Genomic DNA, 23,911 nt, shown 5'->3' with positions numbered 1-23,911 from the left:
TTTTGAAAAAATAAACAAAATTGACAAACCTCTAGCCAGGCTTCTCAAAAAGAAAAGAGAGATGACCCAAAGAGATAAAATCATGAATGAAAATGGAATGATTACAACCAATCCCTCAGAGATAAAAACAATTATCAGGGAATACTATGAAAAATTATATGCCAACAAATTGGACAACCTGGAAGAAATGGACAAATTCCTGAACACCCACACGCTTCCAAAACTCAATCAGGAGGAAATAGAAAGCTTGAACAGACCCATAACCAGCGAAGAAATTGCATCGGTTATCAAAAATCTCCCAACAAATAAGAGTCCAGGACCAGATGGCTTCCCAGGGGAGTTCTACCAGACGTTTAAAGCAGAGATAATACCTATCTTTCTCAAGCTATTCCAAGAAATAGAAAGGGAAGGAAAACTTCCAGACTCATTCTATGAAGCCAGTATTACTTTGATTCCTAAACCAGACAGAGACCCCGTAAAAAAAGAGAACTACAGGCCAATATCCCTGATGAATATGGATGCAAAAATTCTCAATAAGATACTAGCAAATCGAATTCAACGGCATATAAAAAGAATTATTCACCATGATCAAGTGGGATTCATTCCTGGGATGCAGGGCTGGTTCAACATTCGCAAATCAATCAACGTGATACATCACATTAACAAAAAAAAAGAGAAGAACCATATGATCCTGTCAATCGATGCAGAAAAGGCCTTTGACAAAATCCAGCACCCTTTCTTAATAAAAACCCTTGAGAAAGTCAGGATAGAAGGAACATACTTAAAGATCATAAAAGCCATTTATGAAAAGCCCACAGCTAACATCATCGTCAATGGGGAAAAACGGAGAGCTTTTTCCCTGAGATCAGGAACACGACAGGGATGCCCACTCTCACCGCTGTTGTTTAACATAGTGCTGGAAGTTCTAGCATCAGCAATCAGACAACAAAAGGAAATCAAAGGCATCAAAATTGGCAAAGATGAAGTCAAGCTTTCGCTTTTTGCAGATGACATGATATTATACATGGAAAATCCGATAGACTCCACCAAAAGTCTGCTAGAATTGATACATGAATTCAGCAAAGTTGCAGGATACAAAATCAATGTACAGAAATCAGCTGCATTCTTATACACTAACAATGAAGCAACAGAAAGACAAATAAAGAAACTGATCCCATTCACAATTGCACCAAGAAGCATAAAGTACCTAGGAATAAATCTAACCAAAGATGTAAAAAATCTGTATGCTGAAAACTATAGAAAGCTTATGAAGGAAATTGAAGAAGATTTAAAGAAATGGAAAGACATTCCCTGCTCATGGATTGGAAAAATAAATATTGTCAAAATGTCAATACTACCCAAAGCTATCTACACATTCAATGCAATCCCAATCAAACTTGCACCAGCATTCTTCTCGAAACTAGAACAAGCAATCCTAAAATTCATATGGAACCACAAAAGGCCCCGAATAGCCAAAGTAATTTTGAAGAAGACCAAAGCAGGAGGCATCACAATCCCAGACTTTAGCCTCTACTACAAAGCTGTCATCATCAAGACAGCATGGTATTGGCACAAAAACAGACACATAGACCAATGGAATAGAATAGAAACCCCAGAACTAGACCCACAAACGTATGGCCAACTCATCTTTGACAAACCAGGAAAGAACATCCAATGAAAAAAGACAGTCTCTTTAACAAATGGTGCTGGGAGAACTGGACAGCAACATGCAGAAGGTTGAAACTAGACCACTTTCTCACACCAATCACAAAAAATAAACTCAAAATGGATAAAGGACCTGAATGTGAGACAGGAAACCATCAAAACCCTAGAGGAGAAAGCGGGAAAAGACCTCTCTGACCTCAGCCGTAGCAATCTCTTACTCGACACATCCCAAAGGCAAGGGAATTAAAAGCAAAAGTGAATTACTGGGACCTTATGAAGATAAAAAGCTTCTGCACAGCAAAGGAAACAACCAACAAAACTAAAAGGCAACCAACGGAATGGGAAAAGATATTTGCAAATGACATATCGGACAAAGGGCTAGTATCCAAAATCTATAAAGAGCTCACCAAACTCCACACCCGAAAAGCAAATAACCCAGTGAAGAAATGGGCAGAAAACATGAATAGACACTTCTCTCAAGAAGACATCCGGATGGCCAACAGGCACATGAAAAGATGTTCAGCGTCGCTCCTTATCAGGGAAATACAAATCAAAACCACACTCAGGTATCACCTCACACCAGTCAGAGTGGCCAAAATGAACAAATCAGGAGACTATAGATGCTGGAGAGGATGTGGAGAAACGGGAACCCTCTTGCACTGTTGGTGGGAATGCAAATTGGTGCAGCCGTTCTGGAAAGCAGTGTGGAGGTTCCTCAGAAAATTAAAAATAGACCTACCCTATGACCCAGCAATAGCACTGCTAGGAATTTATCCAAGGGACACAGGAGTACTGATGCATAGGGGCACTTGTACCCCAATGTTCATAGCAGCACTCTCAACAATAGCCAAATTATGGAAAGAGCCTAAATGTCCATCAACTGATGAATGGATAAAGAAATTGTGGTTTATATACACAATGGAATACTACGTGGCAATGAGAAAAAATGAAATATGGCCTTTTGTAGCTACGTGGATGGAACTGGAGAGTGTGATGCTAAGTGAAATAAGCCATACAGAGAAAGACAGATACCATATGGTTTCACTCTTATGTGGGTCCTGAGAAACTTAACAGGAACCCATGGGGGAGGGGGAGGAAAAAAGAAAAAAAACAAAAAAAGAGGTTAGAGTGGGAGAGAGCCAAAGCATAAGAGACTGTTAAAAACTGAGAACAAACTGAGGGTTCATGGGGGGGTGGGAGGGAGGAGAGCATGGGTGATGGGTATTGAGGAGGGCACCTTTTGGGATGAGCACTGGGTTTTTTATGGAAACCAATTTGACAATAAATTTCATATATTAAAAAAAAAAAAAGAGAACTATTTCAGTCCTATGTGGTGACGTCCCCCTGACTCCACCCCAGACTGTAAGAAACATGATGTCAGGGACTATATGAATTCAGTGTATTTCTTTATCTCCAATGCCTACAACAGAGTCTGATGCAAAACAGTAAGTCAATAGGTATTTACAGAGTATTTAGTGACTGATCAATGTGTTAGCCTGGATTCTTATGGATAAGGGCTTCTTTTTCTTCAGATTCTTGAAGATAAATTCTGTGCTTCCCCTATGTCAACAGCAGTGGATGAGTCCTCCTTTTTGATTTTTCTTTTTTAATTTAGATACTCACCTCATCCTTGTCTTTTTTTCTTTTTGTTTTTACTTATTTTTTTATTTTATTTTGTTTTTTTAATTTACATCCAAGTTAGCATATAGTGCAACAATGATTTCAGGAGTAGATTCCTTAATGCCTCTTACCTATTTAGCCCATGCCCCCTCCCTCAACCCCTCCTCATCCTTGTCTTTAAAATATAGCAAGCTTTGGCACATTTATCAGTTACTCTTGACCCTAGGATCTCTAAATCTTCCAATGAATGTGGAAACTTGCCATCATACCAGGATTTCTACAAAACCTTCTGAGTGTCAGAAAATTTCTTCTGTGAGCTCTGACTCCCACTGTACCATTAAACTTAGAGGGTTTTAGTTCTTTTGCACCATAGAATGAATGTTTGTTTGGGGGAGTCAGTGTTAGGTAACTTCAGGCCTCCATGCATTTGGTGTTTGATTCTTTTTGCTTTAACTAACGCTCTAATTCATTTATTCAGGCATTTATTCATTCTGCAAACATCCATTGAGGACCTAGGTGCTAGAAGTACAGCAATAAACATGACAGAAAACTCCCTGCCTTCATGGAACTTACATTGTAGTGGGCAAGTCCAGTAGAAAACAAGCAAGCAACTATTTATTTAAAAAGAAACTTTATGACATATGACATAATATGTAGTGTCACGAAGTGACATATATTATGATAAAAATTAAGGTAAATGTGAATGAGAGGGTAAGTATTTTGGATAGGGAGGTTTTGAGGTCTTTCTGTGGAGGTGATATTTGAGCACAGGCTAGACTGAGGCGTGTGAACAAGTGCAGATATCTGGAGCAGAGCTTTTGAGGAAGCATTTTGAGCCAGAGCAAAGTCTCTGCAATTGAAACATGTTTCCTATAGTCAAAGACAATTCCTTAAGAAGGCACCTTACTGAAGCAGGTCTGCCTACAACAGAATGAGAGTAGGGAAGGGAAGAGCAGATGAGGTCGGAAAGGTAGCCAGAAGCCACCTGGGAAGTTCCTGGGAGACAAAGTTCCAGGGCCGACCAGAACCCACAGCAAGAGCTAAGCTAGCTCATGTTTCAGCACGTCCTGATCAAAGTCATTCAGTGGCTCTAGATCAGTGGTCCTCAAAGTTTAATGTGTGTATGAATTATGTGAGGATCTTACTACCAAGGCTAATTCTGATTAGATAAGTTGGGTGGGGCTGTGCATGCAATAAGCTTCCATGCTCATGTTGCTGGTTCAGTCTGAGATACAAGGCTCTAGAGTCTAGTTCACCATCAGGTTTAAGTCCAAACTCCTTTATGTGACATTTACATGCCTTGTCCCTGATTCTGTCTTCAGCTTCCTTTCTTACTACCATTCTGCCCACCTCTACCGCCCTCCCCCCCCCCCCCCCGCCTTACTTTATATGCTCCAGATAGATCCATCAGTTTTTGAGCACACGGGGTACTCTCTTATCCCTTGGTCTTCACCAGTCAACATCTTTCTTCCGAGGGCAAACGTTCCTCCACCCCCTTCACTGGGGTCTTACTCATTGATCGGTTCCTAGTTATTTCTTACTTGCCCTTGGCCTTTTGATCCCTAAGTTACCGATTAGTTGCCTTCCCAAGTGTTACCAAAGCATCTATCCTTTCCTGTAACACTCACCTCACTGTCTGATTGCTGGAATGTATCTTATTTAGCTGGGTCCATGGAGGAGAGGGTGGGTCCTTGTTCTTGTTGTAGTCCTTAGAGTATAGCACAATGCCTACAATAAAACTTCCCAATAAACATTTGATATGTTAATATATTATTGAAGGAATCAATCAAACCACAAGGCATGTTGGCATATCAATCTACAGAGAAGGAGTGGATACCAGGATTTGGTGCTTATCTAGGCTAAAAACATAATGAATAATTCTCAGTAAACGCCTCTGCATCATGACAATATTTTCCTGTTAATCCAGAGTCCTTTTTAATTGAATGATGTATTATGAATTATTTTTGAATTTTCATAAAATATGATAAATAAGGAGGAGTAATTGCTTCAATTAAAATTCTTAAATTTGTTAAGTGCTTTCATTGTGCGTAAACAAATCTCTGCCACATAGATATGATGAAATTTTATAGATTTTATCATCTTTTTACTTTTCCAAAGTGTTTCAAACATTGGGTTACCAACAGATTGTCTATTAACTAAGTCAGCACATTGATTTTTTTTTCTTTTTTAAAAAAACTTTTATTTAAATTCCAGTTATTTAACTAACATTCAGTGTAATATTCGTTTCAGGTGTACAATATAGTGATTCAACACTTCCAATACTCAGTGCTCATCACAAGGGCATTCCTTAATCCCCATCACCTATTTAACCATCCCTCCTCCATCTTTCCCCCTGGGAACCATCAGTTTGTTCTCTATAATTGAGAGTCTGTTTCTTGGTTTGTCTATCTCTCTCTGTTTTTTTTAATCTTTGCTCATTTGTTGTTTCTTAAATTCCATATGAGTGAAATCATATATTATTTGTCTTTCTCTGACTTATTTCACTTAGGATAGTACTCTCTAGCTCCATCTATGTCCTTCCAATGGCAAGATTTCATTCTTTGTTTTGTGGCTGAGTAATATTCCATTGTGCATGTATACCACATCTTCTTTATCCATTCATCAGTCAATAGGCTGTTTCTATAATTTGGTTATTGTTGATAATGCTGCTATAAATGTCAGGGTGCATGTATCCTTTTGAATTAGTATTTTTGTATTCTTTGGGTAAATACCCTAGTAGTGCAATTGCTGGATCATAGGGTACTTCTATTTTTAACCTTTTGAGGAACCCCCATACAGTTTTCCACAGTGGCTGCACCAGTTTGCGTTCCTACCAATGGTGCATGAGTGTTCCTTTTTCTCCACATCCTCTGCCACACTTGTTTTTTCTAGTGTTATTGATTTTAGCCATACTGACAGGTGTGAGGAGATATTTCATTGTAGTTTTGATATATACTTCCCTAATTATTAGTGATGCTAAACATCTTTTCAAGTGTCTGTTGGCCATCTGGATATCTTCTTTGAAAAAATGTCTTTTCATGTCTTCTGCCCATTTTTTTTTTAATTTTTTTTTCAACGTTTATTTATTTTTGGGACAGGGAGAGACAGAGCATGAACGGGGGAGGGTCAGAGAGAGAGGGAGACAGAGAATCGGAAACAGGCTCCAGGCTCTGAGCCATCAGCCCAGAGCCTGACGCGGGGCTCGAACTCACGGACCGCAAGATTGTGACCTGGCTGAAGTCGGATGCTTAACCGACTGCGCCACCCAGGCGCCCCTCTTCTGCCCATTTTTAATTGGATTATTTAATTTTGGGGTGTTGAGTTTTATAAGTTCTTTGTACATTTTGGATACTAACCCTTTATCCACTATGTCATTTGCAAATATCTTCCCCCCATTCCTTATATTGACTTTTAGTTTTATTGTTTCCTTTGCTGTGCAGAAGCTTTTTATTTTGATGAAGTCCCAATAGTTTATTTTTGCTTATGTTTTCCTTGCCTCAGGAGACATATCTAGAGAGAAGTTGCTACAGCTGATGTCAAAGAAGTTACTAGGATTTTTACAGTTTCAGTTCTCACATTTAGGCCTTTGAGGAATTTAAAAAACAAAACAAACAAGCAAATGGGTGAGAAAGAAAGAGAGGCAATCCAAGAAACACATTCTTAACTATAGAGAACAAACTGATGGTTACCATGGGGGAAGCGGTGGGAGAATGGGTTAAATAGGTGATGGAGATTAAGGAGTGCACTTGTGGTTAGCACTGGGTATTGTAGGAAAGTGCTAAATCACTATATTATACACCTGAAATTAATATTACACTGTATATGAACTATCTGGAATTTAAGCATATTGACTTTTGTCTGTTTTACTTCCTTCTCTCTGAAATTTTTAGTGTACCTATTTTATCCAATAATTAGTGTAATATACACAAAGGCATAGGCTAACCTGGGACTATGTAATATTAATTCTGAGCCGGTTGCTTCATTATTTGTCTACATAGGATTAATCGGAACAAAGAGGGCTGGATGTCCAAACTGTCTTAATTGGGTAAAGACAGGAATTCCGATTATGGAAGCAAAATCAATGTCGTAAATAAGACACCTGGAGATGATGTTATAATAATAAAATTTTCCATACTGGATCAGCCAGTATGATAGACAAACATAACTCATTTAGATAGATAGATAGATAGATAGATAAGATAGATGATAGAAAGAAAGAGAAAGAAAGAAAGAAAGAAAGAAAGAAAGAAAGAAAGAAAGAAAGAAAGAAAGAAACAAAGAAAGGTGATAAATGATCGATTTTTAAAGACTTGGCTCATGAGCTTATAGGGGCTGGTGAGTACAAAACATGAAGGACAAGCCGAAACTGAGGCAGGAGTTGATGTTGTAGTACTGAGGTTGAAATCTGTAAGGTGGACCAGTAGGCTAGAAAGTTGGCAGAAGTTGAAACTGCAGTGCTTTTTTTTTAATGCCAATATATTGTTAACATACAGCGTAATATTAGTTTCAGGTATACAATATAGTGATTCAACCATTTTGTATACACTACTCAGTGCTCATCATGATAAGTGTACTCTTAATCCCTTTCATCTTTTTCACCCATCCACTCACCCAACTCCCCTCTGGTAACCATCAATTTGTTCTCTATCATTAAGATTCTGTTTCTTGATTTGTCTCTTTTGTCTTTGTTTTGTTTCTTAAATTCCACATATGACATAAATTATATGGTATTATCTTTCTCTGCCTTATTTCACTTATCATTATTCTCTCTAGATCCATCCATTTTGTTGCAGGTGGCAAGATTTCATTATTTTTTATGGCTGAGTAATATTCTGTTGTGTATATATACAACATCTTTATCCATTCATCTATTGATGGACACTTGGGTTGCTTCCATAATTAGGTTATTGTAAAGTAATGCTGCAATAAAGATAGTGTTGCATATATCTTTTTGAGTTAGTGTTTTCGTATTCTTTGGGTAAATACCCAGTAGTGGAGTTACAGGTTTAAATGGTAGTTCTATTTTTAATCTTTTGAGGAACAATTTTTTTCCACCATGGCTGCACCAGTTTGCATTCCCATCAACAGTTCATGAAGGTTCCTTTTCCTCCACATCCTTGCAACTTGTTGGAATTTCTCCTGTTTTTGATTTTAGCCATTCTGACAAAGTGAAGTGATATTTCATTGTGGTTTTAATTTGCACTTTTCTGATGATTTGTGATGTTGGACATCTTTTCATGTGTCTATTGGTCATCTGTATGCCTTCTTTAGAGAAATGTCTGTTCATGCCCTTTTTTTAATTGGATTTTTTCCCCAGTGTTGGGGAGTGGTGAGTTTTATAACTTCTTTATGTATTCTGGATACTAACTCTTCATCAGATACATGATTTGTAAATGTCTGCTCCTACTCTGAAGGTTGCCTTTTAGTTTTGTTGATTGATTTCTCCACTGGGCAGAAGCTTTTTATTTTGATGAAGTCCCAAAAGTTTATTTTTGCTTTTGTTTCCCTTGCCTTCAGGAGACATATCTAGAAAAAAGGTTGCTATGGCTGATGTCAGAGAAGTTACTGCCTGTGTTCTCTTCTAGGATTTTGATGGTTTCAAGTCTCACAGGTCCTTAATCCATTTTGAGTTTATTTTTGTGTATGATATAAAAAAGTGGTCTAGGCTGGGAGTCCTGGATGGCTCATTTGGTTAAGCCTCTAACTCTTGATTTCATATCAAGTCATGATCACACAATTCTTGGGATCAAGCCCCATATTGGGCTCTGTACTGACAGTGTAGAACCTGCTTGGGATTCTCTCTCTCTTCCCCTCCCCTACTATCTCTCTTTCTCTCTCTTTCTCTCTCTCTCAAAATAAATAAATAAATAAATAAATAAATAAATAAATAAATAAATAAAGTGGCCTAGTTTCATTCTTTTGCATGTAGCCATCTAGTTTTCCCACCACCATTTTTTGCAGAGACTGTTTTTCCCATTGAATATTCTTTCTTCCTTTGTCAAAGATTAATTGACCATCTATTTCTAGGTTTATTTCTGGCCTCTCTATTTTATTCCCCTGATATGTGTCTATTTTTGTTCCAGTACTGTACTGTTTTGATTACTACAGCTTTGTAGTGTATCTTGAAATCTGCAATTGTGATACCTCCGATTTTGTTCTTCTTTTTCAAGATTGCTTTGGCTATTTGGGCTCTTTTGTAGTTCCATATAAATTTTAGGATTATTTGTTCTAAATCTGTGAAAGATACTGTTGGTATTTTGATATGAATTGCATTAAATATAGGTAGTATAGGTATTTTAATAATATTTGTTCTTTTTTTTCAATATATGAAATTTCTGGTCAAATTGGTTTCCATACAATACCCAGTACTCATCCCAAAAGGTACCCTCCTCAATACCCATCACCCACCCTCCCACCCCCCATCAAACCTCAGTTTGTTCTCAGTTTTTAAGAGTCTCTTATGCTTTGGCTCTCTTCCACTCAAACCTCTTTACTTTTTTCCTTCCCTTCCCCCATGGGTTTCTGTTAAGTTTCTCAGGATCCACATAAGAGTGAAAACATATGGTATCTGTCTTTCTCTGTATGGCTTATTTCACTAAGCATCACACTCTCCAGTTCCATCCACGTTGCTACAAAAGGCCATATTTCATTCTTTCTCATTGCCACGTAGTACTCCATTGTGTATATAAACCACAATTTCTTTATACATTCAAGTTGATGGACATTTAGGCTCTTTCCATAATTTGGCTATTGTTGAGAGTGCTGCTATAAACATTGGGGTACAAGTGCCCCTATGCATCAGTATTCCTGTATCCCTTGGGTAATTCCTAGCACTGCTATTGCTGGGTCAGAGGGTAGGTCTATTTTTAATTTTCTGAGGAACCTCCACACTGTTTTCCAGAGTGGCTGCACCAATTTGCATTCCCACCAACAGTGCAAGAGGGTTCCCGTTTCTCCACATCCTCGCCAGCATCTATAGTCTCCTGATTTGTTCATTTTGGCCACTCTGACTGGGGTGAGGTGATATCTGAGTGTAGTTTTGATTTGTATTTCCCTGATGAGGAGTGACGCTGAACATCTTTTCATGTGCCTGTTGGCCATCCGGATGTCTTCTTTAGAGAAGTGTCTATTCATGTTTTCTGCCCATTTCTCCACAGGGTTATTTGTTTTTCGGGTGTGGAGTTTGGTGAGCTCTTTATAGATTTTGGAGACTAGCCCTTTGTCCGATATGTCATTTGCAAATATCTTTTCCCATTCCGTTGGTTGCCTTTTAGTTTTGTTGGTTGTTTCCTTTGCTGTGCAGAAGCTTTTTATCTTCATAAGGTCCCAGTAGTTCATTTTTGCTTTTAATTCCCTTGCCTTTGGGGATGTGTCAAGTAAGAAATTGCTGTGGCTGAGGTCAGAGAGGTCTTTTCCTGCTTTCTCCTCTAGGGTTTTGATGGTTTCCTGTCTCACATTCAGGTCCTTTATCCATTTTGAGTTTATTTTTGTGAATGGTGTGAGAAAGTGGTCTAGTTTCAATCTTCTGCATGTTGCTGTCCAGTTCTCCCAGCACCATTTGTTAAAGAGACTGTCTTTTTTCCATTGGATGTTCTTTCCTGCTTTGTCAAAGATTAGTTGGCCATATGTTTGTGGGTCTAGTTCTGGGGTTTCTATTCTATTCCATTGGTCTATGTGTCTGTTTTTGTGCCAATACCATGCTGTCTTGATGATGACAGCTTTGTAGTAGAGGCTAAAGTCTGGGATTGTGATGCCTCCTGCTTTGTTTGGTCTTCTTCTTCAAAATTACTTTGGCTATTCAGGGCCTTTTGTGGTTCCATATGAATTTTAGGATTGCTTGTTCTAGTTTCTAGAAGAATGCTGGTGAAAGTTTGATTGGGATTGCATTGAATGGGTAGATAGCTTTGGGTAGTATTGACATTTTGACAATATTTATTCTTCCATCCATGAGCATGGAATGTTTTTCCATTTCTTTATATCTTCTTCAATTTCCTTCATAAGCTTTCTATAGTTTTCAGCATACAGATTTTTTACATCTTTGGTTAGATTTATCCCTAGGTATTTTCTGCTTCTTGGTGCAATTGTGAATGGGATCAGTTTCTTTATTTGTCTTTCTGTTGCTTCATTGTTAGTGTATAAGAATGCAGCTGATTTCTGTACATTGATTTTGTATCCTGCAACTTTGCTAAATTCATGTATCAGTTCTAGCAGACTTTTGGTGGAGTCTCTCGGGTTTTCCATGTATAATATGATGTCATCTGCAAAAAGTGAAAGCTTAACTTCATCTTTGCCAATTTTGATGCCTTTGATTTCCTTTTGTTGTCTGATTGCTGATGCTAGAACTTCCAGCACTATGTTAAACAACAGCGGTGAGAGTGGGCATCCCTGTCGTGTTCCTGATCTCAGGGAAAAAGCTCTCAGTTTTTCCCCATTGACGATGATGTTAGCTGTGGGCTTTCATAAATGGCTTTTATGATCTTTAAGTATGTTCCTTCTATCCCGACTTTCTCAAGGGTTTTTATTAAGAAAGGGTGCTGGATTTTGTCAAAGGCCTTTTCTGCATCGATTGACAGGATCATATGGTTATTCTCTTTTTTGTTGTTAATGTGATGTATCACGTTGATTGATTTGCGAATGTTGAACCAGCCCTGCATCCCAGGAATGAATCCCACTTGATCATGGTGAATAATTCTTTTTATATGCCGTTGAATTCGATTTGCTAGTATCTTATTGAGAATTTTTGCATCCTTATTCATCAGGGATATTGGCCTGTAGTTCTCTTTTTTTACTGGGTCTCTGTCTGGTTTAGGAATCAAAGTAATACTGGCTTCATAGAATGAGTGTGGAAGTTTTCCTTCCCTTTCTATTTCTTGGAATAGCTTGAGAAGGATAGGTATTATCTCTGCTTTAAACGTCTGGTAGAACTCCCCTGGGAAGCCATCTGGTCCTGGACTCTTATTTGTTGGGAGATTTTTGATAACCGATGCAATTTCTTCGCTGCTTATGGGTCTGTTCAAGCTTTCTATTTCCTCCTGATTGAGTTTTGGAAGAGTGTGGGTGTTCAGGAATTTGTCCATTTCTTCCAGGTTGTCCAATTTGTTGGCGTATAATTTTTCATAGTATTCCCTGATAATTGTTTGTATCTCTGAGGGATTGGTTGTAATCATTCCATTTTCATTCATGATTTTATCTATTTGGGTCATCTCCCTTTTCTTTTTGAGAAGCCTGGCTAGAGGTTTGTCAATTTTGTTTATTTTTTCAAAAAACCAACTCTTGGTTTCGTTGATCTGCTCTACAGTTTTTTTAGATGCTATATTGTTTATTTCTGCTCTGATCTTTAGTATTTCTCTTCTGCTGCTGGGTTTAGGCTGCCTTTGCTGTTCTGCTTCTATTTCCCCTAGGTGTGCTGTTAGATTTTGTATTTGGGATTTTTCTTGTTTCTTGAGATAGGCCTGGATGGCAATGTATTTTCCTCTCAGGACTGCCTTCGCTGCATCCCAAAGCGTTTGGATTGTTGTATTTTCATTTTCGTTTGTTTCCATATATTTTTTAATTTCTTCTCTAATTGCCTGGTTGACCCACTCATTCTTTAGTAAGGTGTTCTTTAACCTCCATGCTTTTGGAGGTTTTCCAGACTTTTTCCTGTGGTTGATTTCAAGCTTCATAGCGTTGTGGTCTGAAAGTATGCGTGGTATGATTTCAATTCTTGTATACTTATGAAGGGCTGTTTTGTGACCCAGTATATGATCTATCTTGGAGAATGTTCCATGTGCACTCAAGAAGAAAGTATATTCTGTTGCTTCGGGATGCAGAGTTCTAAATATATCTGTGACGTCCATCTGATGCAATGTCTCATTCAGGGCCCTTGTTTCTTTATTGACCGTGTGTCTAGATGATTTATCCATTTCTGTAAGTGGAGTGTGAAAGTCCCTTACAGTTACCACATTCTTATCAGTAAGGTTGCTTATGTTTGTGAGTAATTGTTTTATATATTTGGGGGCTCCTGTATTCGGCGGATAGACATTTATAATTGTTAGCTCTTCCTGATGGATAGACCCTGTGAGTATTATATAATGTCCTTCTTCATCTCTTGTTACAGCCTTTAATTTAAAGTCTAGTTTGTCTGATATAAGTATGGCTACTCCAGCTTTCTTTTGACTTCCAGTGGCAAAGATAAATAGTTCTCTATCCCCTCACTCTCAATCTGAAGGTGTCCTCAGGTCTAAAATGAGTCTCTTGTAGACAGCAAACAGATGGGTCTGGTTTGCTTATGCATTCGGATACCCTATGTCTTTTGGTTGGCGCATTTAGTCCATTTACATTCAGTGTTATTATAGAAAGATATGCGTTTAGAGTCATTGTGATGTCCGTATGTTTTATGCTTGTAGCAGTATCTCTGGTACTTTGTCTCACAGGATCCCCCTTGGATCTCTTGTAGGGCTCGTTTAGTGGTGACGAATTCCTTCAGTTTTTGTTTGTTTGGGAAGACCTTTATCTCTCCTTCTATTCTAAATGACAGACTTGCTGGATAAAGGATTCTTGGCTGCATATTTTTTCTGTTCAACACATTGGAGATCTCCTGCCATTCCTTTCTGGCCTGCCAAGTTTCAGTAGAGGGATTGGTCACGAGTCTTATAGGTCTCCCTTTATATGTTAGAGCACGTTTATCTCTAGCTGCTTTCAGAATTTTCTCTTTATCTTGTATTTTGCCAGTTTCACTATGATATGTCATGCAGAAGATCGATTCAAGTGACATCTGAAGGGAGTTCTCTGTGTCTCTTGGATTTCAATGCCTTTTTCCTTCCCCAGATCGGGGAAGTTCTCAGCTATTATTTCTTCAAGTACACCTTCAGCACCTTTCCCTCTCTCTTCCTCCTCTGGAATACCAATTATGCGTAGATTATTTCTCTTTAGTGCATCACTTAGTTCTCTAATTTTCCCCTAATACTCATGGATTTTTTTATGTCTCTTTTTCTCAGCTTCTTCTTTTTCCATAATTTTATCTTCTAGTTCACCTATTCTCTCCTCTGCCTCTTCAATCAGAGCCGTGGTTGTCTCCATTTCATTTTGCAGCTCATTAATAACATTTTTTAGCTCTCCTGGCTGTTCCTTAGGCCCTTGATCTCTGTAGCAATAGATTCTCTGCTGTCCTTTATACTGTTTTCAAGCCCAGCGATTAATTTTATGACTATTATACTAAATTCCCTTTCTGTTATATTGTTTAAATCGTTTTTGATCAGTCCGTTAGCTGTCATTATTTCCTGGACGTTTTTTTTTTTTTTTGAGGGGAATTCTTCTGTTTCATCATTTTGAATAGTCCGTGGAGTGGTGCGGAACTGCAGGTCACTTTCCCTGTGCTGTCTTGAATAACTTGCGTTGGTGGGCGGGGCTGCAGTCAGACCTGATATCTGCCCCCAGCCCACCACTGGGGCCACAGTCAGACTGGTGTGTGCCTTCTCTTCCCCTCTCCTAGGGGCGGATTCACTGTGGGGTGGCATGGCCCCTCTGGGCTACTTGCACACTGCCAGTCTTGTGGTGCTGTGGATCTGGCGTATTAGCTGGGGTGGATCGGCAAGGTGCACAGGGGCGTTAGGGGCAGGCTCAGCTCGCTTTTCCTTCAGAGATCCTCTTAGGGAGGGGCCCTGTGGCACCAGGAGGGAGTCAGACCCACCAGAGGGATGGATCCGCAGAAGCACAGCATTGGGTGTTTGCGCGGTGGAAGCAATTTCCCTGGCAGGAACTGGTTCCCTTTGGGATTCTGGCTGGGGGATGGGCGAGGGAGATGGCGCTGATGTGCGCTTTTGTTCCCTGCCAAGCTGCGCTCTGTTGTCCGTGGCTCAACAACTCTCCCTCCCGTTGTCTTCCAGCCCTCCCGCACTCCAAGCAGAGCTGTTAGCTTATAACCTCCCAGATGTTAAGTTCCGCTTGCTGTCAGAACACACTCTGTCTGGCCCCTCCACTTTTCCAAGCCAGACTTGGGGGGCTCTGCTTGGCCAGCGGACTGCCCCTCCACCACGGCTCTCTCCCGCCAGTCCGTATAGCGCGCACCACCTCTCCGCCTTCCTACCCTCTTCTGTGGGCCTCTCGTCTGTGCTTGGCTCCAGAGAATCCATTCTGCTAGTCTTCTGGTGGTTTTGTGGGTTATTTAGGCAGGTGTAGGTGGAATCGAAGTGATCAGCAGGACACCGTGAGCCCAGCGTCCTCCTACGCCACCATCTTCCCTTCCACATCCAATATTTGTTCTTTTAATCCATGGACATGGAATGTTTTTCCATTTCTTTGTGTCATCTTCAATTTATTTCATCAGTGTTTTATAGTTTTTAGAGTGTAAGTCTTTCTCCTCCTTGGTTAGATTTATTCCTAGGTATTTTATTATTTTTGGTGCAATTATAAATGGGATTGTTATCTTAATTTCTTTTTCCACTGCTTTATTATTAGCGTATAAAAATACAACAGATTCTTGTATATTGATTTTTGTATCCTGCAACCTTACTGAATTCACTTCTCACTTCTAGAGTTTTTTTGGTGGAATCTTTAGGTTCTTCTGTATATAGTGTCATGCATATTATCTGCAAATATTGAAGATGCAAATAGTGAATACTGCAAACAGTGAATACTTCTTCCTTGCCAGTTTTGATGCCTTTTATTTCTTTTTGTTGTCTGATTGCTGTGGCTAGGGCTTCTAGTACTGTGTAGAATAACAGTAGTGAGCATGGACATATTTGTCTTGTTCCAGACCTTTGAGTAAAAGCTCTCTGTTTGTTCCCACTGAGTACAATGTTAGCTGTGGGGTTTTCATGTATGGCCTTAATTATATGGAGATATGTTCCCTGTAAACTCATTTTGTTGAGGGTTTTTCTCATGAATACATGTTTCACTTTGTCAAATGCTTTTTCTGCATTGAAATGACCATGTTGTTTTTATCTTTTCTGTTGTTGATGTGAGGTATTGAAACTGCAGTCTTGAGGCAGAACTTCTTTTTTTTTTTTTTTTAAATTTTTTTTTCAACGTTTATTTATTTTTGGGACAGGGAGAGACAGAGCATGAACGGGGAAGGGGCAGAGAGAGAGCGAGACACAGAATCGGAAACAGGCTCCAGGCTCTGAGCCATCAGCCCAGAGCCTGACGCGGGGCCCGAACTCACGGACCGCGAGATCGTGACCTGGCTGAAGTCGGACGCTTAACCGACTGCGCCACCCAGGCGCCCCGAGGCAGAACTTCTAAAAACCTCAGTTTTTGCTTTTAAGGGCTTTAATTGATTGGATGAGGCCCAATAGCATTCTCAAGGGCAATCTCTTTTAAAGTCAACTGATTGTGGATGCTAACCATATCTGCAAAATACTTTTACAGTAGCACCTAGATTAATGTTTGATTAAATGACTAGGTACTATAGTCCAGCAAGGTTAACACATAAAATTAACCATCACATAGGCTAAACACAGATCTCAGCTATCTGTGTAAGACAAATGAAGCAAATGATTGATAATGATCCAAGGTGCACGATATCAGCCAGTTCTGAGTAGTAATAGGGAGATCCCTAAGGTAAGAACATCCAAGAACTGGGTACAAAGTAAGAAATCTAGTATCTAATAGGAATTGGAGAACATGGCAGGCATTAAGTCATTGGGGCACAGAGAAAATGGACAGAAGGTTATATTACTGGATACTGGCTGTGAAAGAAGACATAGCATGTCAAATGGGCAGTTTTAGAGTCAGAGTTCTGGGTTCATAGTCCAGCTCTGCACTTACTGAGAAAACTGTGCCTCTGTAAATGTTACATTTCCGCCACTATTATGGATGTTATGAAGCCATACAGAAGGTATATGTTGAAAATGAAATAACATCATATAAAATACGTGGTTAATAGTCACTGTAACATAAGAGATGCTCACCATTTTTGAAACTTATCCCTTTCTCTTCACACGTAGGGAAGTAAGATGAGGTGGGAAACAGGTAACTAAGATCAGAGCAGAATCAACAGCAAGCAGTCTCAACTGAGACCTGCAAGCTTTAGGCCAACATCTCCATCTTCCCTTTTCATTTCCCTGAGGTCTACAGCTGATAATGCATTTAGTCAAGGAGAGGAGATGATTCTGGGATAATCTGGGAAATTAAAACTTCTTACTGTTTATGAAATTCATTGGATCAAGTTTTGAGCTTGTAAGTGTGAAGGTAAATTCCATATGTCTCACAGCCAGGAGGTTCCAGGTCATTATTCAGCACATGCTGTGCAATTCTATAATTCTTGTAATATTATCATCATATCATCACAGGTGGTGAGCTAGGTTCCTAACAACCTGACTAAAGGGCTCATTTCATTGATGAATGCCATTTGGGTCATTTATGGGTTATCTGCAAGAGTTAATTCCTTGAACCTGTGCCCCAGCCTGACCATATGGTTCCAGACTTTCTGAAAGGATGCTTTCAGGGCAAATGTACAGTGTCAATTAAAAAAACAACAACAACAGTATCTTTAGCACCTGGAGATATAAAGTGTAGCTGATTCATTAGACCATTGGTGTCAGGTACAAAAAGAAAACTCCAGCAAATCAGTGATGATGAAGTGACTTTGACACTTTGATGGAGGCATTTTATAGACATTTAGGATATTTTCAAAAAACCAGATGGATAGGAAATGAAGGACTCTTTGTCTCCCCACCCCTCAAAATCTTAACCAATTCCCAAAAAGGACATGTAACTATTTTCACAAAAGAAGCCAATAGCCAATCAGAAAAGTGATAGGACAAGTAAAGTGTTACTGTACTACTGCAAATTAACAGAGGAAGCACAAGTATTGTGAAACGGTAAAGAAAAAGATTTTTTTGTAAATGAACTAACCTAGCAAGAATATAATTCATGAAACTGTGTGTGAAGTCCTTGCTGCTTTTTTTGCCAGACATACAAGAAGGTACTTTCTTCTTTGGTTTTAGGAGACGTTTTTTAAAATATTAGGGGAAAATGAACAATTATCCTCTCTCAATAATCTATTTGTCATGTTTTACCATCTAGTGTTTGTCTTCATATATCATATTTTACAGTTGTAATCGGTGTAAATACCATTTTATACTGACAATGCAATTACTATGCTAACAGAAAATTTTCCATATGTCTAAATAGAGTTTAAAGTTATTATTTTTTCTCAGCACTTTTTTTTCTTATTTTATAGCTCTCCAAAGAATAGGAGGTAAATACTGCAAATATTTATGGCTTGCCACATCTGTCAAATTTTTAGGGCAACTATTAGGGGCACAGTAGGGCCTCCCCTCAAAAAGTAAAACCAAATTGTGGCACAGTGCATCTTATGCCACAGAGGAGGAAGCCCAATGTGTGGCAAGCACTCTGGGTTCTGGAAGTAGCATATTTCACACTGTGAATACTACTCAGACCTCTCTACTATAATCATAAAAACAAAAGCAAGCAAACAAACAAAACTTACCAGTTTGAGTGGGGACCAGAATAGGAAAGTCTGCAACTGGACCAGATTATGGTTCAAGAAGTCCTTCCATGAGTGCAATAAAATATGGCAGATTCTATGGCAGAATACATAGGTTATGAATTATATGAATGACGACTACCCTTTTAGATAGCTTTTAATGTGAAATTTCATCATAAGATTTTGTAGTTCTCATAGTTGCTTTATTAGAATCCCAATCTGCATGTCTACCTATTCATTGGACTCCTACTTATTTCTCAGATCTAACCTGAAATGTCATTTTGTGATAGAAGAATTTGTGGACTCAGTTGAAATTATTCCATCCCCAACTCATCCAGAGTTATTCTGTCTTTCATAGACCCTGTTATTTTCCTTTGTAATAATGCTCACACTTGGTAATTATATTTGTGTGTCTATTTGTTTTATATCTGTATCTTTCTATATCTATTTCAATGCATTATGAGAACTGTGATCACCAAGTCTCTTTTGTTCACCACCATATACTCAGTGCCTAGCACAGTGCCTGGCAATAGATAAATGTTGAATGAATGAATGAATGAATGAATGTTTAAAGATTTTTTTTTCTATTCTCCTTTGTATGAAGCTTTCTTGTAAATAAATGTGATAAAATTTACCAGTTTAATGGAAATAGAAGATGAACTTGTTAGAATTCTGGCTTTCATGGGGCTTCTATTCTGGTCATGGAGCATCTTTAAGAATGTAACATCTGAGCTAACTCTAATTATTGATAGAGGCCTATCCTGAAAAGGGAAATGGGGGAGCCTGTTATATACAGAGATGGCAGCAAGTGAAGAGATTTCATGGTGGAATTAGGTTTGGCAAATATGATGAGCAGAGAGGTACTCAGTGGGTCTATTGAGCATGGTAAGAAGATAATTATAGAAGCTGAGGCTGGGAAGGCAGGCAGAAACAAAATCATATATGACCTTGTGAGCTTTGGTATGAATATTTACCTTATTGTAAGTGAAGTAGAAGATCATGGAAAGTTTTAAGCAGAGCAACAATATCTAATTCATACCAAAAAATGCCATTCCTTATGGAAAATAGATTGGAGATAAAAGTAGATGTAAAGAGTGGAAACAAAGGTACCAGTTAGGAGACAACTGCTTAAGTAATTGAGAAATGTGGTGGCTTAAACAAAAGTGATAGTTTGGAGGCAGAGAAACAAGAAAGGACTTTGTACACATTTTCAATTCAAGCATGAGTTGAGGGTGGGTGGGTTGTGAGACCAAGAAGGAAGGAAAGGAATCAAATATGAGGCCTATATTTTTGGCCCAAGACAGGGAGTGGAAGGTGAGATCATTTATTGGCAGTAAGGGCAGTTTTGATTGGAGGAAGAATCCAAAATCAAAATTTCTCTTTGGGGCATGTTAATTTTGAAATGCTTACTAGAAATCTAGCTGGAGATGTCCAGTAGACAGTTGGATAGCTGAGTTTAGGATACAGGGAAGAGATCAGCACTGTGAGGATATATAAGTGAGAAATCAGTATGTAATTGAGATCAAGGGGGTGTGATAAGAGAATAAAGAAAAAAGGGAAAAGTGTTGGTTTCCAAGCCCATTAACATTTACAGATTAATTGGAAGAGGAGAAGCCAATAAAGGAGCCTGAGAGTGAACATGATAATGTTTTGTCATAGAAGCAAAGAAAATAATTTCAAGAAAGAAAGAGCAATCTAGTCTACCAAAAACTGTAAAACAGAGTATAATAAGGACCACTGGATCTGGCAAGTTGGAGACCATTGGTGATCATGACAAAAGTAGTGTTGGTGGGATAGAAAGAATGGAAACTTAATTAGAGTAAGTTGATGAAAGAACACCTTAATACTATTGGTAATATCGCTATTCCACTGTAATGCCTATTCAGCAGATTAGATATTTAATCAATAAATTCCCAATTTATTTATTCAGTCATTTAACAGTTCTGCCTAGGTAAAAGCTAAGATTTCAGAGTAATTAAGGGATGATTTCTCTCCTTAAAGATATTTTTTAAATATCTCAAAAACCTTCAGAAATATATCATTCAGTTCTGGAAATTTTCCTAATGTAATTGTTCAATTTTGTATCTGCCAAAATATGACTTAAAATTATACACCTCCCTGGGTGGCTCAGTCGTTAAACATCAACTTCAGCTCAAGTCATGATGATTTGTGAGTTTGAGCCCCACTTTGGGTGAGCATGAGCCCCGCTCCTCTCTCTCTCTTCCTCCCTCCCTCTCTCTCTATCCTGAGATTCTCTTTCTCTCTCTCTCTCTGCCCCTCACTCACTTGCACCCTCTCTCTCTCAGAAAAATAATAAAATAAAATAAAATAAAATAAAATAAAATAAAATAAAATAAAATAAAATTATATACCTCCCTGATGCTTTACTCAGTAAAGAATGAAGCTAAGGCCTGATTTAGTCATACACCTTTTTAAATTCTTCACCCTGGCAGAGTGTTTTCATTCATTTCATAATGTCTTTTCCGTGTTTTATATACTAAAAAATCTTTTTATGGGCTTAAATGAAGGAGAGGGTGGCTATTTGTACTTGTAACTTCTTTATTTGGCCTATATTCTTGTCCTAAATGACTTGGCAGTTTGGGGTCAATAACTGACTATGAATAGATACTCTTATTAAATTTCTAGTTCTTCAGTAACAGCGGAGAATTCATTACAATGAATGAGTTTCTTAGTGCAATAATTAGGGAGTTTGATATTGATTTCCCATGCTATGACAATTGCTGGCATTTCTGTGACAAAAATAACCATTATATTTAGAGAATCCTTTAAGTACTGGATAGAAATAGAAGTTTGAAGTATAAATACATCCATTATCATACCAGAAGTAGTTTAAAAAATGTTTTTCCCTTTACCACAATCCAAAGATACAGAACTGTTCTTTTACCTTATTGACTGGAAATACAGGTTAGAATGTCTCTTCACACTATTCTATTTTCAAACTGGAAGGTATTTACTATTATCCCTGATGCAGGGTTAGGGCTTAAAAAAATGATCATACAGAAATCTTAAAAGTAAGAGAAGTCCATGATCCCAGTATCCAAAAATAAGTATTGTTAATATTTTTATATATAATCCCTTGCAAATATTTTCTATGCTTATATGTTTAAAGTTAATGTGTAGCTGAGAGCAGATCTGGCTGGTGCAGCAGCACTTTCTTCATGCTTTTCAAGGACTATTTTCCTTGTTGTTGAATCTATCTGCTTTTGAAGAAAATACGTTTTGTAGAAAATTAAAGTGCTATTGAGTAAAAAGAACCCCCTTATCATCACTACCACCAGTCTCATTACGCAAATATAAAAAGAGCCACTATCAACATTGGGGTGGTCCTCCTTCTAGAAGGCATCTGTGATTAGTTTATATTAGTAGAGAATTTGCTGTGGATAATTTTATATGAGTTAAATCATGTCACCCGTACTTTTTCAGCTTGCTGTTTTTTTTTTTAATTTAAGACATGTTATCTTTCAATGGCAATGAACACAGAATATGTACTTACATGGTTTTAATTTATTATTTAATCAACCACTAATTGATGAGTGCTTAAGTTCTCAATCATTTTTTCTCTTTCAAGTTGCAATGAACCTTCCGACACCTTCACATTTGCACTCTTGTTGTTTTCTCTCCTTTCTACCCTTAATCTCAGAGTAGTATTCTCTTAGAATTGCATTCAGGTGTTTTTTCAGTTTAAATGATATGGCTGTAAATACCTATGATGTTAATGATCTCTCTCTCTCTCTCTCTCTCTCTCTCTCAGGGTGTTCTGGGCCCCTACTTCTGTCCTGGTTTTCTTTTATGAGGAAGTCAACAGGTTCATATGGGGCCATAAAACATCATTTAACAGGTGAGAAGGAAACTACGGCATTGCAACTCCATCCTATGAGACCAGTAACTACACACTGAATAATTTTTTTTTGAGAGAGAGAGAAAGAGAGAGGTGGGAGGGGCAGAGAGAGAGAAAAAGAGAAAGAGAGAGAGATTGATTCCCAAGCAGGCTCCATGCTCAGCATGGAGCCTGATGTGGCGCTCAGTCTCACAACCTGAGCCAAAATCAAGAGTTGGATGCTTAACCAACTGAGCCACCCAGGTGGCCCTGAATAATTCCATTTATATAAAGTTCTAGAAAATGCAAATAAATCTATGAAACAGAAAGCCTATCATCATTTGCTGGTAATGGTAGTGGAGAAGGGGGAACAGAGCAGAAAGATTATGAGGGCGATTAAGCTTTTGGAGGTTATTAGATATGCTCATCATCTTGATTTAATAATGATTTCATAGGAGTATACATATGCCAAAACTTACTAAATTGTACACATTAAACGTGTTCAGTTATTATATGAAGATTGTATTGACAAATTATTGGGAAATCTGTTAAAAGCAAGACAAAAACAAGTATTAATAATGAACACTAGAGAGTTTTTGGAATTTTTTTTTTTCAACGTTTATTTATTTTTGGGACAGAGAGAGACAGAGCATGAACGGGGGAGGGGCAGAGAGAGAGGGAGACACAGAATCGGAAACAGGCTCCAGGCTCTGAGCCATCAGCCCAGCGCCTGACGCGGGGCTCGAACTCACGGACCGCGAGATCGTGACCTGGCTGAAGTCGGACGCTTAACCGACTGCGCCACCCAGGCGCCCCGAGTTTTTGAATACACGTGGTTGCTGACCTATCACCTAATATTACATATTTGTGTTTTGCTTTTCCAATTTTTAAAGTATTTTAATTACATTTTCCCATTTGATTCTCATAATAGTTTTGTGGTGCATTGGATAGGCATTTTTTAAGTTTATTTATTTATTTTGAGAAAGTGTGAGAGTGCACAGGAAGGCCAGAGAGAGAAGGAGAAAGAGAGAATCCCAAGTAGGTTCTGCACTCAGTGCAGAGCCTGATGCAGGGCTTGAACTGATGAACTGTGAGATCATGACCTGAGCCAAAATCAAGAGTTGGACACTTAGCCAACTGAGCCACCCAGGCGCCCCTGGGTAGGCATTTTTATCCCATTTTACATATGAAAAAAAGGAGACTCAGAAAAGTTAACTTGCCCTAGATCAAAAAGCTACAAAGAGTGAATTTAGACTTTCACCTATTTTATGCTGAATTTATATTCTATACAGTTTTCTGTGATGTCACATTGTCTCTCAGATCCCTCATTTCCATGATCTCTAATTTGATACCAT

The 23,911-nt window shown here is 38.4% G+C and overlaps 1 long non-coding RNA gene across 1 annotated transcript in view; it reads left to right on the top strand.

Annotated features, from left to right (window-relative positions):
* The window catches only part of LOC147574954 (uncharacterized), a 641,937-nt gene extending 618,788 nt beyond the window's left edge, over positions 1-23,149 (top strand). The window contains exon 10 of the long non-coding RNA XR_015242915.1: positions 22,491-23,149. This is a non-coding gene — a long non-coding RNA (uncharacterized LOC147574954). The remainder of the gene's footprint in view (positions 1-22,490) is intronic.
* The last annotated feature ends 762 nt before the right edge of the window (positions 23,150-23,911 follow it).

Source organism: Puma concolor, chromosome D4 (genome assembly GCF_028749965.1).
Source record: "Puma concolor isolate L17-30 chromosome D4, mPumCon1.1.hap2, whole genome shotgun sequence".
Taxonomy (NCBI): domain Eukaryota; kingdom Metazoa; phylum Chordata; class Mammalia; order Carnivora; family Felidae; genus Puma; species Puma concolor.
Note: the sequence above shows the minus strand (reverse complement) of the source record. Positions and strands in the feature narration are given on the sequence as shown.